Genomic DNA, 17,553 nt, shown 5'->3' on the forward strand with positions numbered 1-17,553 from the left:
GCTTGAACCTTGGACTCCGCTCTTCTGGATTACTGACCCCGGCTTACCTCTGACCATCCGCATCTCTCCAACCCCTGACCATGACACCCGGACATCGACTTTTCTCCTGTCTCCGACCCCTGACCACGGCACCCCGGGTATAGACTATTCTACCGGCTCTGACCTCCGACCTCGGCAAGTATCAGGACTTTTCTCCTATCTCCAATACCGACCCGGCTAGCCTGACTATCCACTCTCCGGACGTGCTCTCGTTGCTGTGGGTGGCGTTTACACTTTCCCACCTCAGTACCGGGGTCCCGCCTTGTTTGTGGTGAGCATCAGCGTTACACCTGCTACATACAACTACCACTCCTTCTGGTGTCAACCCCTCTAACCTCTATACCCATCCCCTCTCCCCCTCCATCCTCTCTCCCCCTCCCCCTCCATCCTCTCTCCCATTCTCCTGTGCCCTTTGGAATGCTCGCTCCCTTTCAAACAAGGCCACTTGCAGACGCACTTACCAGAACGCCCTCCTATTGTCTCTGTATGTTCTTCCTACCTACCAATCAGATTGTAAGCTTTTCGGAGCAGGGACCCTTTACTTAAATGTTACTGTTATGTCTGAAGCACTTATTCTTATGATCTGTTATTTGTATTATTTGTTATTTATATGATTGTCACGTGTATTACTGCTGTGCAGCGCTATGTACATTAATGGTGCTATATAAATAAAGACATACATATATACATACTCCCATCCACACCCTATAATTCCAATAACGTGATAGTAAGTATGTCTTGGTGTTACTCCCATCCAGACCCTATAACTTCCAATAACGTAACGGTAAGTATGTCTTAGTGTTACTCCCATCCACACCCTATAACTTCCAATAATGTGATGGTAAGTATGTCTTAGTGTTACTCCCATCCAGGCCCTATAACTTCCAATAACGTGACGGTAAGTATGTCTTAGTGTTACTCCCATCCATACCCTATAACTCCCAATAACGTGACAGTAAGTATGTCTTGGTGTTACTCCCATCCAGACCCTATAACTTCCAATAACGTGACGGTAAGTATGTCTTAGTGTTACTCCCATCCAGTTCCTATAACTTCCAATAACATCACGGTAAGTATGTCTTAGTGTTACTCCCATCCAGGCCCTATAACTTCCATTAACGTGACGGTAAGTATATCTTAGTGTTACTCCCATCCAGACCCTATAACTTCCAATAACGTGACGGTAAGTATGTCTTAGTGTTACTCCCATGCAGGCCCTATAACTTCCAATAACGTGACGGTAAGTATGTCTTAGTGTTACTCCCATCCAGACCCTATAACTTCCAATAACGTGACGGTAAGCATGTCTTAGTGTTACTCCCATCCAGACCCTATAACTTCCAATAACGTGACGGTAAGTATATCTTAGTGTTACTCCCATCCAGACCCTTTAACTCCCAATAACGTGACGGTAAGTATGTCTTAGTGTTACTCCCATCCAGACCCTATAACTTCCAATAACGTGACGGTAAGTATGTCTTAATGTTACTCCCATCCAGACCCTATATCTTCCAATAACGCGACGGTAAGTATGTCTTAGTGTTACTCCCATCCAGTTCTTATAACTTCCAATAACGTGACAGTAAGTATGTCTTAGTGTTACTCCCATCCAGGCCCTATAACTTCCAATAACGTGATGGTAAGTATGTCTTAGTGTTACTCCTATCCATTCCCTATAACTCCCAATAACGTGACAGTAAGTATGTCTTAATGTTACTCCCATCCAGACCCTATATCTTCCAATAACGCGACGGTAAGTATGTCTTAGTGTTACTCCCATCCAGTTCTTATAACTTCCAATAACGTGACAGTAAGTATGTCTTAGTGTTACTCCCATCCAGGCCCTATAACTTCCAATAACGTGATGGTAAGTATGTCTTAGTGTTACTCCTATCCATTCCCTATAACTCCCAATAACGTGACAGTAAGTATGTCTTAGTGTTACTCCCATCCAGACCTTATAACTCCCAATAACGTGACAGTAAGTATGTCTTAGTGTTACTCCCATCCAGGCCCTATAACTCCCAATAACGCGACAGTAAGTATGTCTTAGTGTTACTCACACCTAGACCCTATAACTCCCAATAACGTGACGGTAAGTATGTCTTAGTGTTACTCCCATCCAGACCCTATAACTTCCAATAACGTGACGGTAAGTATGTCTTAGTGTTACTCAAATCCACACCCTATAACTTCCAATAACGTGACGGTAAGTATGTCTTAGTGTTACTCCCATCCAGTCCCTATAACTTCCAATAACGTGACGGTAAGTATGTCTTAGTGTTACTCCCATCCAGTCCCTATAACTTCCAATAATGTGACGGTAAGTATGTCTTAGTGTTACTCCCATCCAGACCCTATAACTTCCAATAACGTGATGGTAAGTATGTCTTAGTGTTACTCCCATCCAGTCCCTATAACTCCCAATAACGTGATGGTAAGTATGTCTTAGTATTACTCCCATCCAGTCCCTATAACTTCCAATAATGTGACGGTAAGTATGTCTTAGTGTTACTCCCATCCAGTCCCTATAACTCCCAATAACGTGACGGTAAGTATGTTTTAGTGTTACTCCCATCCAGTCCCTATAACTCCCAATAACGTGACGGTAAGTATGTCTTAGTGTTACTCCCATCCAGACCCTATAACTTCCAATAACGTGACGGTAAGTATGTCTTAGTGTTACTCCCATCCAGTCCCTATAACTTCCAATAACGTGACGGTAAGTATGTCTTAGTGTTACTCCTATCCAGTCCCTATAACTCCCAATAACGTGACGGTAAGTATGTCTTAGTGTTACTACCATCCAGACCCTATAACTTCCAATAACGTGACGGTAAGTATGTTTTAGTGTTACTCCCATCCAGTCCCTATAACTCCCAATAACGTGACGGTAAGTATGTCTTAGTGTTACTCCCATCCATACCCCATAACTTCCAATAACGTGACGGTAAATATGTCTTAGTGTTACTCCCATCCAGTCCCTATAACTCCCAATGACGTGACGGTAAGTATGTCTTAGTGTTACTCCCATCCAGTTCCTATAACTTCCAATAACGTGACGGTAAGTATGTCTTAGTTTTACTCCCATCCAGTCCCTATAACTTCCAATAACATGACGGTAAGTATGTCTTATTGTTACTCCCATCCAGACCCTATAACTTCCAGTAATGTGATGGTAAGTATGTCTTAGTATTACTCCCATCCAGTCCCTATAACTTCCAATAACGTGACGGTAAGAATGTCTTAGTGTTACTCCCATCCAGACCTTATAACTCCCAATAACGTGACGGTAAGTATGTCTTAGTGTTACTCCCATCCAGTCCGTATAACTTCCAATAACGTGACGGTAAGAATGTCTTAGTGTTACTCCCATCCAGGCCCTATAACTTCCAATAACGTGACGGTAAGTATGTCTTAGTGTTACTCCCATCCAGGCCCTATAACTTCCAATAACGTGACGGTAAGTATGTCTTAGTGTTACTCCCATCCAGTCCCTATAACCTTCAATAACGTGACGGTAAGTATGTCTTAGTGTTACTCCCATCAAGGCCCTATAACTTCCAATAACGTGACGTTATGTATGTTTTAGTGTTACTCCCATCCAGACCCTATAACTCCCAATAACGTGACGGTAAGTATGTCTTAGTGTTACTCCCATCCAGGCCCTATAACTTCCAATAACGTGACGGTAAGTATGTCTTAGTGTTACTCCCATCCAGACCCTATAACTCCCAATAACGTGACGGTAAGTATGTCTTAGTGTTACTCCCATCAAGGCCCTATAACTTCCAATAACGTGACGGTAAGTATGTCTTAGTGTTACTCCCATCCAGGCCCTATAACTCCCAATAACGTGACGGTAAGTATGTCTTAGTGTTACTCCCATCCAGACCCTATAACTCCCAATAACGTGACAGTAAGTATGTCTTAGTGTTACTCCCATCCAGTCCCTATAACTTCCAATAACGTGACGGTAAGTATGTCTTAGTGTTACTCCCATCCAGGCCCTATAACTTCCAATAACGTAACGGTAAGTATGCCTTAGTGTTACTCCCATCCAGACCCTGTACCTCCCAATAACGTGACGGTAAGTATGTCTTAGTGTTACTCCCATCCATACCCTATAACTTCCAATAACGTGACGGTCAGTATGTCTTAGTGTTACTCCCATCCAGTCCCTATAACTCCCAATAACGTGACGGTAAGTATGTCTTAGTGTTACTCCCATCCAGACCCTATAACTTCCAATAACGTGACGGTAAGTATGTCTTAGTGTTACTCCCATCCAGTTCCTATAACTCCCAATAACATGACGGTAAGTATGTCTTAGTGTTACTCCCATCCAGGCCCTATAACTCCCAATAACGTGACAGTACGTATGTCTTAGTGTTACTCCCATCCAGTTCCTATAACTCCCAATAACATGACGGTAAGTATGTCTTAGTGTTACTCCCATCCAGGCCCTATAACTCCCAATAACATGACGGTAAGTATGTCTTAGTGTTACTCCCATCCAGACCCTATAACTCCCAATAACGTGACGGTAAGTATGTCTTAGTGTTACTCCCATCCAGGCCCTATAACTTCCAATAACGTGACGGTAAGTATGTCTTAGTGTTACTCCCATCCAGGCCCTATAACTCCCAATAACGTGATGGTAAGTATGCCTTAGTGTTACTCCCATCCAGGCCCTATAACTTCCAATAACGTGACGGTAAGTATGTCTTAGTGTTACTCCCATCCAGACCCTATAACTCCCAATAACGTGACGGTAAGTATGTCTTAGTGTTACTCCCATCCAGACCCTATAACTCCCAATAACGTGACGGTAAGTATGTCTTAGTGTTACTCCCATCCAGACCCTATAACTCCCAATAAAGTGACGGTAAGTATGTCTTAGTGTTACTCCCATCCAGGCCCTATAACTCCCAATAACGTGACGGTAAGTATGTCTTCGTGTTACTCCCATCCAGACCCTATAACTTCCAATAACGGACGGTAAGTATGTCTTAGTGTTACTCCCATCCAGTCCCTATAACTCCCAATAACGTGACGGTAAGTATGTCTTAGTGTTACTCCCATCCAGGCCCTATAACTTCCAATAACGTGACGGTAAGTATGTCTTAGTGTTACTCCCATCCAGGCCCTATAACTCCCAATAACGTGACGGTAAGTATGTCTTAGTGTTACTCCCATCCAGTCCCTATAACTTCCAATAACGTGACGGTAAGTATGTCTTAGTGTTACTCCCATACAGACCCAATAACTCCCAATAACGTGACGGTAAGTATGTCTTAGTGTTACTCCCATCCAGTCCCTATAACTCCCAATAACGTGACGGTAAGTATGTCTTAGTGTTACTCCCATCCAGTCCCTATAACTCCCAATAACGTGACGGTAAGTATGTCTTAGTGTTACTCCCATCCAGGCCCTATAACATAATGGTAAGTTTGTCTTAGTGTCAGGGCCGCCAATAGGGTGGGTCTACCAGGGTTGGTGTCCCGGGCCCGGTGAGTCAGGGGGCCCGGCCGTCCATGTTTAAAAAAAAAAGTGTCAGAAAAAAAATGCCGCAGGATATGGCGGCAGCGGCGCGATCGGGTCCTCGGGCTTGTTGAGCAAAAAAAAAAAAGCCGGCGATCCCCGTGTGCCTGCACAGTCACCCACACAGGCAGTCAGACTGCAGATCAATGAGTTGAGGTGTTCCGGGTAAATGTATTTACTTTTATTATACGCTTAGGAGAGGGAGCGGCTCAGCGAGTAAAGACACTGACTGGCGCTGAGTGTGAAGCAGGAGAAGGAGCGGCTCAGCGAGTAAAGACACTGACTGGCACTGAGTGTGAAGCAGGAGAAGGAGCGGCTCAGCGAGTAAAGATACTGACTGGCACTGAGTGTGAAGCAGGAGAAGGAGCGGCTCAGTGAGTAAAGATACTGACTGGCACTGAGTGTGAAGCAGGAGAAGGAGCGGCTCAGTGAGTAAAGACACTGACTGGCACTGAGTGTGAAGCAGGAGAAGGAGCGGCTCAGCGAGTAAAGACACTGACAGGCACTGAGTGTGAAGCAGGAGAAGGAGCGGCTCAGCGAGTAAAGACACTGACTGGCACTGAGTGTGAAGCAGGAGAAGGAGCGGCTCAGCGAGTAAAGATACTGACTGGCACTGAGTGTGAAGCAGGAGAAGGAGCGGCTCAGTGAGTAAAGATACTGACTGGCACTGAGTGTGAAGCAGGAGAAGGAGCGGCTCAGCGAGTAAAGACACTGACTGGCACTGAGTGTGAAACAGGAGAAGGAGCGGCTCAGCGAGTAAAGACACTGACTGGCACTGAGTGTGAAGCAGGAGAAGGAGCGGCTCAGCGAGTAAAGACACTGACTGGCACTGAGTGTGAAGCAGGAGAAGGAGCGGCTCAGTGAGTAAAGATACTGACTGGCACTGAGTGTGAAGCAGGAGAAGGAGCGGCTCCGCGAGTAAAGACACTGACTGGCACTGAGTGTGAAGCAGGAGAAGGAGCGGCTCAGTGAGTAAAGACACTGACTGGCACTGAGTGTGAAGCAGGAGAAGGAGCGGCTCAGTGAGTAAAGATACTGACTGGCACTGAGTGTGAAGCAGGAGAAGGAGCGGCTCAGCGAGTAAAGACACTGACTGGCACCGAGTGTGAAGCAGGAGGAGGAGCGGCTCAGTGAGTAAAGATACTGACTGGCACTGAGTGTGAAGCAGGAGAGGGAGCGGCTCAGCGAGTAAAGACACTGACTGGCACTGAGTGTGAAGCAGGAGAGGGAGCGGCTCAGCGAGTAAAGACACTGACTGGCACTGAGTGTGAAGCAGGAGAAGGAGCGGCTCAGCGAGTAAAGACACTGACTGGCACTGAGTGTGAAGCAGGAGAAGGAGCGGCTCAGCGAGTAAAGACACTGACTGGCACTGAGTGTGAAGCAGGGGAAGGAGCGGCTCAGTGAGTAAAGACACTGACTGGCACTGAGTGTGAAGCAGGGGAAGGAGCGGCTCAGTGAGTAAAGACACTGACTGGCACTGAGTGTGAAGCAGGGGAAGGAGCGGCTCAGTGAGTAAAGACACTGACTGGCACTGAGTGTGAAGCAGGGGAAGGAGCGGCTCAGTGAGTAAAGACACTGACTGGCACTGAGTGTGAAGCAGGAGAAGGAGCGGCTCAGTGAGTAAAGACACTGACTGGCACTGAGTGTGAAGCAGGGGAAGGAGCGGCTCAGCGAGTAAAGACACTGACTGGCACTGAGTGTGAAGCAGGAGAAGGAGCGGCTCAGCGAGTAAAGACACTGACTGGCACTGAGTGTGAAGCAGGGGAAGGAGCGGCTCAGTGAGTAAAGACTGACTGGCACTGAGTGTGAAGCAGGAGAAGGAGCGGCTCAGTGAGTAAAGACACTGACTGGCGCTGAGTGTGAAGCAGGGGAAGGAGCGGCTCAGTGAGTAAAGACACTGACTGGCGCTGAGTGTGAAGCAGGGGAAGGAGCGGCTCAGCGAGTAAAGATACTGACTGGCACTGAGTGTGAAGCAGGAGAAGGAGCGGCTCCGCGAGTAAAGACACTGACTGGCACTGAATGTGAAGCAGGAGAAGGAGCGGCTCAGCGAGTAAAGACACTGACTGGCACTGAGTGTGAAGCAGGAGAAGGAGCGGCTCAGCGAGTAAAGACACTGACTGGCACCGAGTGTGAAGCAGGAGGAGGAGCGGCTCAGTGAGTAAAGATACTGACTGGCACTGAGTGTGAAGCAGGAGAAGGAGCGGCTCAGCGAGTAAAGACACTGACTGGCACTGAGTGTGAAGCAGGAGAGGGAGCGGCTCAGCGAGTAAAGACACTGACTGGCACTGAGTGTGAAGCAGGAGAAGGAGCGGCTCAGTGAGTAAAGACACTGACTGGCACTGAGTGTGAAGCAGGAGAAGGAGCGGCTCAGTGAGTAAAGACACTGACTGGCACTGAGTGTGAAGCAGGAGAAGGAGCGGCTCAGTGAGTAAAGACACTGACTGGCACTGAGTGTGAAGCAGGGTAAGGAGCGGCTCAGTGAGTAAAGACACTGACTGGCACTGAGTGTGAAGCAGGGGAAGGAGCGGCTCAGTGAGTAAAGACACTGACTGGCACTGAGTGTGAAGCAGGAGAAGGAGCGGCTCAGTGAGTAAAGACACTGACTGGCACTGAGTGTGAAGCAGGGGAAGGAGCGGCTCAGCGAGTAAAGACACTGACTGGCACTGAGTGTGAAGCAGGAGAAGGAGCGGCTCAGCGAGTAAAGACACTGACTGGCACTGAGTGTGAAGCAGGAGAAGGAGCGGCTCAGTGAGTAAAGACACTGACTGGCACTGAGTGTGAAGCAGGAGAAGGAGCGGCTCAGTGAGTAAAGACACTGACTGGCACTGAGTGTGAAGCAGGAGAAGGAGCGGCTCAGAGAGTAAAGACACTGACTGGCACCGAGTGTGAAGCAGGAGGAGGAGCGGCTCAGCGAGTAAAGACACTGACTGGCACTGAGTGTGAAGCAGGAGAAGGAGCGGCTCAGCGAGTAAAGACACTGACTGGCACTGAGTGTGAAGCAGTAGAAGGAGCGGCTCAGCGAGTAAAGACACTGACTGGCACTGAGTGTGAAGCAGGAGAAGGAGCGGCTCAGTGAGTAAAGACACTGACTGGCACTGAGTGTGAAGCAGGAGAAGGAGCGGCTCAGTGAGTAAAGACACTGACTGGCACTGAGTGTGAAGCAGGGTAAGGAGCGGCTCAGTGAGTAAAGACACTGACTGGCACTGAGTGTGAAGCAGGGGAAGGAGCGGCTCAGTGAGTAAAGACACTGACTGGCACTGAGTGTGAAGCAGGAGAAGGAGCGGCTCAGTGAGTAAAGACACTGACTGGCACTGAGTGTGAAGCAGGGGAAGGAGCGGCTCAGCGAGTAAAGACACTGACTGGCACTGAGTGTGAAGCAGGAGAAGGAGCGGCTCAGCGAGTAAAGACACTGACTGGCACTGAGTGTGAAGCAGGGGAAGGAGCGGCTCAGCGAGTAAAGACTGACTGGCACTGAGTGTGAAGCAGGAGAAGGAGCGGCTCAGTGAGTAAAGACACTGACTGGCGCTGAGTGTGAAGCAGGGGAAGGAGCGGCTCAGTGAGTAAAGACACTGACTGGCGCTGAGTGTGAAGCAGGGGAAGGAGCGGCTCAGCGAGTAAAGATACTGACTGGCACTGAGTGTGAAGCAGGAGAAGGAGCGGCTCAGCGAGTAAAGACACTGACTGGCACTGAGTGTGAAGCAGGGGAAGGAGCGGCTCAGCGAGTAAAGACACTGACTGGCACTGAGTGTGAAGCAGGGGAAGGAGCGGCTCAGCGAGTAAAGACACTGACTGGCACTGAGTGTGAAGCAGGAGAAGGAGCGGCTCCGCGAGTAAAGACACTGACTGGCACTGAATGTGAAGCAGGAGAAGGAGCGGCTCAGCGAGTAAAGACACTGACTGGCACTGAGTGTGAAGCAGGAGAAGGAGCGGCTCAGTGAGTAAAGATACTGACTGGCACTGAGTGTGAAGCAGGAGAAGGAGCGGCTCAGCGAGTAAAGACACTGACTGGCACTGAGTGTGAAGCAGGAGAAGGAGCGGCTCAGCGAGTAAAGACACTGACTGGCACCGAGTGTGAAGCAGGAGGAGGAGCGGCTCAGTGAGTAAAGATACTGACTGGCACTGAGTGTGAAGCAGGAGAAGGAGCGGCTCAGCGAGTAAAGACACTGACTGGCACTGAGTGTGAAGCAGGAGAGGGAGCGGCTCAGCGAGTAAAGACACTGACTGGCACTGAGTGTGAAGCAGGAGAAGGAGCGGCTCAGCGAGTAAAGACACTGACTGGCACTGAGTGTGAAGCAGGAGAAGGAGCGGCTCAGCGAGTAAAGACACTGACTGGCACCGAGTGTGAAGCAGGAGGAGGAGCGGCTCAGTGAGTAAAGATACTGACTGGCACTGAGTGTGAAGCAGGAGAAGGAGCGGCTCAGCGAGTAAAGACACTGACTGGCACTGAGTGTGAAGCAGGAGAGGGAGCGGCTCAGCGAGTAAAGACACTGACTGGCACTGAGTGTGAAGCAGGAGAAGGAGCGGCTCAGTGAGTAAAGACACTGACTGGCACTGAGTGTGAAGCAGGAGAAGGAGCGGCTCAGTGAGTAAAGACACTGACTGGCACTGAGTGTGAAGCAGGAGAAGGAGCGGCTCCGCGAGTAAAAACACTGACTGGCACTGAGTGTGAAGCAGGGGAAGGAGCGGCTCAGTGAGTAAAGACACTGACTGGCACTGAGTGTGAAGCAGGAGAAGGAGCGGCTCAGTGAGTAAAGACACTGACTGGCACTGAGTGTGAAGCAGGAGAAGGAGCGGCTCCGCGAGTAAAAACACTGACTGGCACTGAGTGTGAAGCAGGGGAAGGAGCGGCTCAGCGAGTAAAGACACTGACTGGCGCTGAGTGTGAAGCAGGAGAAGGAGCGGCTCCGCGAGTAAAAACACTGACTGGCACTGAGTGTGAAGCAGGGGAAGGAGCGGCTCAGTGAGTAAAGACACTGACTGGCACTGAGTGTGAAGCAGGAGAAGGAGCGGCTCAGCGAGTAAAGACACTGACTGGCACTGAGTGTGAAGCAGGAGAAGGAGCGGCTCAGCGAGTAAAGACACTGACTGGCACTGAGTGTGAAGCAGGAGAAGGAGCGGCTCAGCGAGTAAAGACACTGACTGGCACAGAGTGTGAAGCAGGAGAAGGAGCGGCTCAGCGAGTAAAGACACTGACTGGCACTGAGTGTGAAGCAGGAGAAGGAGCGACTCAGTGAGTAAAGACACTGACTGGCACTGAGTGTGAAGCAGGAGAAGGAGCGGCTCAGCGAGTAAAGACACTGACTGGCACTGAGTGTGAAGCAGGAGAAGGAGCGGCTCAGCGAGTAAAGACACTGACTGGCACTGAGTGTGAAGCAGGGGAAGGAGCGGCTCAGCGAGTAAAGACACTGACTGGCACTGAGTGTGAAGCAGGAGAAGGAGCGGCTCAGTGAGTAAAGACACTGACTGGCACTGAGTGTGAAGCAGGAGAAGGAGCGGCTCAGTGAGTAAAGACACTGACTGGCACTGAGTGTGAAGCAGGAGAAGGAGTGGCTCAGCGAGTAAAAACACTGACTGGCACTGAGTGTGAAGCAGGAGAAGGAGCGGCTCCGCGAGTAAAAACACTGACTGGCACTGAGTGTGAAGCAGGAGAAGGAGCGGCTCCGCGAGTAAAAACACTGACTGGCACTGAGTGTGAAGCAGGGGAAGGAGCGGCTCAGTGAGTAAAGACACTGACTGGCACTGAGTGTGAAGCAGGAGAAGGAGCGGCTCCGCGAGTAAAAACACTGACTGGCACTGAGTGTGAAGCAGGGGAAGGAGCGGCTCAGCGAGTAAAGACACTGACTGGCGCTGAGTGTGAAGCAGGGGAAGGAGCGGCTCAGTGAGTAAAGACACTGACTGGCACTGAGTGTGAAGCAGGAGAAGGAGCGGCTCAGCGAGTAAAGACACTGACTGGCACTGAGTGTGAAGCAGGAGAAGGAGCGGCTCAGCGAGTAAAGACACTGACTGGCACTGAGTGTGAAGCAGGAGAAGGAGCGGCTCAGCGAGTAAAGACACTGACTGGCACTGAGTGTGAAGCAGGAGAAGGAGCGGCTCAGCGAGTAAAGACACTGACTGGCACAGAGTGTGAAGCAGGAGAAGGAGCGGCTCAGCGAGTAAAGACACTGACTGGCACTGAGTGTGAAGCAGGAGAAGGAGCGACTCAGTGAGTAAAGACACTGACTGGCACTGAGTGTGAAGCAGGAGAAGGAGCGGCTCAGTGAGTAAAGACACTGACTGGCACTGAGTGTGAAGCAGGAGAAGGAGCCGCTCAGTGAGTAAAGACACTGACTGGCACTGAGTGTGAAGCAGGAGAAGGAGCGGCTCAGCGAGTAAAGACACTGACTGGCACTGAGTGTGAAGCAGGAGAAGGAGCGGCTCAGCGAGTAAAGACACTGACTGGCACTGAGTGTGAAGCAGGCGAAGGAGCGGCTCAGTGAGTAAAGACACTGACTGGCACTGAGTGTGAAGCAGGAGAAGGAGCGGCTCAGCGAGTAAAGACACTGACTGGCACTGATTGTGAAGCAGGGGAAGGAGCGGCTCAGTGAGTAAAGACACTGACTGGCACTGAGTGTGAAGCAGGAGAAGGAGAGGCTCAGCGAGTAAAGACACTGACTGGCACTGAGTGTGAAGCAGGAGAAGGAGCGGCTCAGCGAGTAAAGACACTGACTGGCACTGAGTGTGAAGCAGGCGAAGGAGCGGCTCAGTGAGTAAAGACACTGACTGGCACTGAGTGTGAAGCAGGCGAAGGAGCGGCTCAGCGAGTAAAGACACTGACTGGCACTGAGTGTGAAGCAGGAGAAGGAGCGGCTCAGCGAGTAAAGACACTGACTGGCACTGAGTGTGAAGCAGGAGAAGGAGCGGCTCAGCGAGTAAAGACACTGACTGGCACCGAGTGTGAAGCAGGGGAAGGAGCGGCTCAGTGAGTAAAGACACTGACTGGCACTGAGTGTGAAGCAGGGGAAGGAGCGGCTCAGTGAGTAAAGACACTGACTGGCACTGAGTGTGAAGCAGGGGAAGGAGCGGCTCAGCGAGTAAAGACACTGACTGGCACTGAGTGTGAAGCAGGCGAAGGAGCGGCTCAGTGAGTAAAGACACTGACTGGCACTGAGTGTGAAGCAGGGGAAGGAGCGGCTCAGTGAGTAAAGACACTGACTGGCACTGAGTGTGAAGCAGGGGAAGGAGCGGCTCAGCGAGTAACGACACTGACTGGCACTGAGTGTGAAGCAGGAGAAGGAGCGGCTCAGCGAGTAAAGACACTGACTGGCACTGAGTGTGAAGCAGGGGAAGGAGCGGCTCAGCGAGTAAAGACACTGACTGGCACTGAGTGTGAAGCAGGGGAAGGAGCGGCTCAGCGAGTAACGACACTGACTGGCACTGAGTGTGAAGCAGGAGAAGGAGCGGCTCCGCGAGTAAAATCACTGACTGGCACTGAGTGTGAAGCAGGGGAAGGAGCGGCTCAGTGAGTAAAGACACTGACTGGCACTGAGTGTGAAGCAGGAGAAGGAGCGGCTCCGCGAGTAAAAACACTGACTGGCACTGAGTGTGAAGCAGGGGAAGGAGCGGCTCAGCGAGTAAAGACACTGACTGGCGCTGAGTGTGAAGCAGGAGAAGGAGCGGCTCCGCGAGTAAAAACACTGACTGGCACTGAGTGTGAAGCAGGGGAAGGAGCGGCTCAGTGAGTAAAGACACTGACTGGCACTGAGTGTGAAGCAGGAGAAGGAGCGGCTCAGCGAGTAAAGACACTGACTGGCACTGAGTGTGAAGCAGGAGAAGGAGCGGCTCAGCGAGTAAAGACACTGACTGGCACTGAGTGTGAAGCAGGGGAAGGAGCGGCTCAGCGAGTAAAGACACTGACTGGCACTGAGTGTGAAGCAGGAGAAGGAGCGGCTCAGTGAGTAAAGACACTGACTGGCACTGAGTGTGAAGCAGGAGAAGGAGCGGCTCAGTGAGTAAAGACACTGACTGGCACTGAGTGTGAAGCAGGAGAAGGAGTGGCTCAGCGAGTAAAAACACTGACTGGCACTGAGTGTGAAGCAGGAGAAGGAGCGGCTCAGCGAGTAAAGACACTGACTGGCACTGAGTGTGAAGCAGGAGAAGGAGCGGCTCCGCGAGTAAAAACACTGACTGGCACTGAGTGTGAAGCAGGAGAAGGAGCGGCTCCGCGAGTAAAAACACTGACTGGCACTGAGTGTGAAGCAGGGGAAGGAGCGGCTCAGTGAGTAAAGACACTGACTGGCACTGAGTGTGAAGCAGGAGAAGGAGCGGCTCCGCGAGTAAAAACACTGACTGGCACTGAGTGTGAAGCAGGGGAAGGAGCGGCTCAGCGAGTAAAGACACTGACTGGCGCTGAGTGTGAAGCAGGGGAAGGAGCGGCTCAGTGAGTAAAGACACTGACTGGCACTGAGTGTGAAGCAGGAGAAGGAGCGACTCAGCGAGTAAAGACACTGACTGGCACTGAGTGTGAAGCAGGAGAAGGAGCGGCTCAGCGAGTAAAGACACTGACTGGCACTGAGTGTGAAGCAGGAGAAGGAGCGGCTCAGCGAGTAAAGACACTGACTGGCACAGAGTGTGAAGCAGGAGAAGGAGCGGCTCAGCGAGTAAAGACACTGACTGGCACTGAGTGTGAAGCAGGAGAAGGAGCGACTCAGCGAGTAAAGACACTGACTGGCACTGAGTGTGAAGCAGGAGAAGGAGCGGCTCAGTGAGTAAAGACACTGACTGGCACTGAGTGTGAAGCAGGAGAAGGAGCGGCTCAGTGAGTAAAGACACTGACTGGCACTGAGTGTGAAGCAGGAGAAGGAGCGGCTCAGCGAGTAAAGACACTGACTGGCACTGAGTGTGAAGCAGGAGAAGGAGCGGCTCAGCGAGTAAAGACACTGACTGGCACTGAGTGTGAAGCAGGCGAAGGAGCGGCTCAGTGAGTAAAGACACTGACTGGCACTGAGTGTGAAGCAGGAGAAGGAGCGGCTCAGCGAGTAAAGACACTGACTGGCACTGATTGTGAAGCAGGGGAAGGAGCGGCTCAGTGAGTAAAGACACTGACTGGCACTGAGTGTGAAGCAGGAGAAGGAGAGGCTCAGCGAGTAAAGACACTGACTGGCACTGAGTGTGAAGCAGGAGAAGGAGCGGCTCAGCGAGTAAAGACACTGACTGGCACTGAGTGTGAAGCAGGCGAAGGAGCGGCTCAGTGAGTAAAGACACTGACTGGCACTGAGTGTGAAGCAGGCGAAGGAGCGGCTCAGCGAGTAAAGACACTGACTGGCACTGAGTGTGAAGCAGGAGAAGGAGCGGCTCAGCGAGTAAAGACACTGACTGGCACTGAGTGTGAAGCAGGAGAAGGAGCGGCTCAGCGAGTAAAGACACTGACTGGCACCGAGTGTGAAGCAGGGGAAGGAGCGGCTCAGTGAGTAAAGACACTGACTGGCACTGAGTGTGAAGCAGGGGAAGGAGCGGCTCAGTGAGTAAAGACACTGACTGGCACTGAGTGTGAAGCAGGGGAAGGAGCGGCTCAGCGAGTAAAGACACTGACTGGCACTGAGTGTGAAGCAGGCGAAGGAGCGGCTCAGTGAGTAAAGACACTGACTGGCACTGAGTGTGAAGCAGGGGAAGGAGCGGCTCAGTGAGTAAAGACACTGACTGGCACTGAGTGTGAAGCAGGGGAAGGAGCGGCTCAGCGAGTAACGACACTGACTGGCACTGAGTGTGAAGCAGGAGAAGGAGCGGCTCAGCGAGTAAAGACACTGACTGGCACTGAGTGTGAAGCAGGGGAAGGAGCGGCTCAGCGAGTAAAGACACTGACTGGCACTGAGTGTGAAGCAGGGGAAGGAGCGGCTCAGCGAGTAACGACACTGACTGGCACTGAGTGTGAAGCAGGAGAAGGAGCGGCTCAGCGAGTAAAGACACTGACTGGCACTGAGTGTGAAGCAGGAGAAGGAGCGACTCAGCGAGTAAAGACACTGACTGGCACTGAGTGTGAAGCAGGGGAAGGAGCGGCTCAGCGAGTAAAGACACTGACTGGCACTGAGTGTGAAGCAGGGGAAGGAGCGGCTCAGCGAGTAAAGACACTGACTGGCACTGAGTGTGAAGCAGGAGAAGGAGCGGCTCAGCGTGTAATGACTGACTGGCACTGAGTGTGAAGCAGGCGAAGGAGCGGCTCAGTGAGTAAAGACACTGACTGGCACTGAGTGTGAAGCAGGAGAAGGAGCGGCTCAGCGAGTAAAGACACTGACTGGCGCTGAGTGTGAAGCAGGAGAAGGAGCGGCTCAGTGAGTAAAGACACTGACTGGCACTGAGTGTGAAGCAGGGGAAGGAGCGGCTCAGCGAGTAAAGACACTGACTTGCACTGAGTGTGAAGCAGGGGAAGGAGCGGCTCAGCGAGTAAAGACACTGACTGGCACTGAGTGTGAAGCAGGAGAGGGAGCGGCTCAGCGAGTAAAGACACTGACTGGCACTGAGTGTGAAGCAGGAGAGGGAGCGGCTCAGCGAGTAAAGACACTGACTGGCACTGAGTGTGAAGCAGGAGAAGGAGCGGCTCAGCGAGTAAAGACACTGACTGGAACTGAGTGTGAAGCAGGAGAAGGAGCGGCTCAGCGAGTAAAGACACTGACTGGCACTGAGTGTGAAGCAGGAGAGGGAGCGGCTCAGCGAGTAAAGACACTGACTGGCACTGAGTGTGAAGCAGGAGAAGGAGCGGCTCAGTGAGTAACGACACTGACTGGCGCTGAGTGTGAAGCAGGAGAAGGAGCGGCTCAGTGAGTAAAGACACTGACTGGCACTGAGTGTGAAGCAGGAGAAGGAGCGGCTCAGCGAGTAAAGACACTGACTGGCACTGAGTGTGAAGCAGGAGAAGGAGCGACTCAGCGAGTAAAGACACTGACTGGCACTGAGTGTGAAGCAGGGGAAGGAGCGGCTCAGCGAGTAAAGACACTGACTGGCACTGAGTGTGAAGCAGGGGAAGGAGCGGCTCAGCGAGTAAAGACACTGACTGGCACTGAGTGTGAAGCAGGAGAAGGAGCGGCTCAGCGTGTAATGACTGACTGGCACTGAGTGTGAAGCAGGCGAAGGAGCGGCTCAGTGAGTAAAGACACTGACTGGCACTGAGTGTGAAGCAGGAGAAGGAGCGGCTCAGCGAGTAAAGACACTGACTGGCGCTGAGTGTGAAGCAGGAGAAGGAGCGGCTCAGTGAGTAAAGACACTGACTGGCACTGAGTGTGAAGCAGGGGAAGGAGCGGCTCAGCGAGTAAAGACACTGACTTGCACTGAGTGTGAAGCAGGGGAAGGAGCGGCTCAGCGAGTAAAGACACTGACTGGCACTGAGTGTGAAGCAGGAGAGGGAGCGGCTCAGCGAGTAAAGACACTGACTGGCACTGAGTGTGAAGCAGGAGAGGGAGCGGCTCAGCGAGTAAAGACACTGACTGGCACTGAGTGTGAAGCAGGAGAAGGAGCGGCTCAGCGAGTAAAGACACTGACTGGAACTGAGTGTGAAGCAGGAGAAGGAGCGGCTCAGCGAGTAAAGACACTGACTGGCACTGAGTGTGAAGCAGGAGAGGGAGCGGCTCAGCGAGTAAAGACACTGACTGGCACTGAGTGTGAAGCAGGAGAAGGAGCGGCTCAGTGAGTAACGACACTGACTGGCGCTGAGTGTGAAGCAGGAGAAGGAGCGGCTCAGTGAGTAACGACACTGACTGGTGCTGAGTGTGAAGCAGGAGAAGGAGCGGCTCAGCGAGTAAAGACACTGACTGGCACTGAGTGTGAAGCAGGAGAAGGAGCGGCTCAGCGAGTAAAGACACTGACTGGCACTGAGTGTGAAGCAGGAGAAGGAGCGGCTCAGCGAGTAAAGACTCTGACTGGCACTGAGTGTGAAGCAGGAGAAGGAGCGGCTCAGTGAGTAACGACACTGACTGGCGCTGAGTGTGAAGCAGGAGAGGGAGC

Source organism: Ascaphus truei, chromosome 15 (assembly GCF_040206685.1).
Source record: "Ascaphus truei isolate aAscTru1 chromosome 15, aAscTru1.hap1, whole genome shotgun sequence".
NCBI lineage: Eukaryota > Metazoa > Chordata > Amphibia > Anura > Ascaphidae > Ascaphus > Ascaphus truei.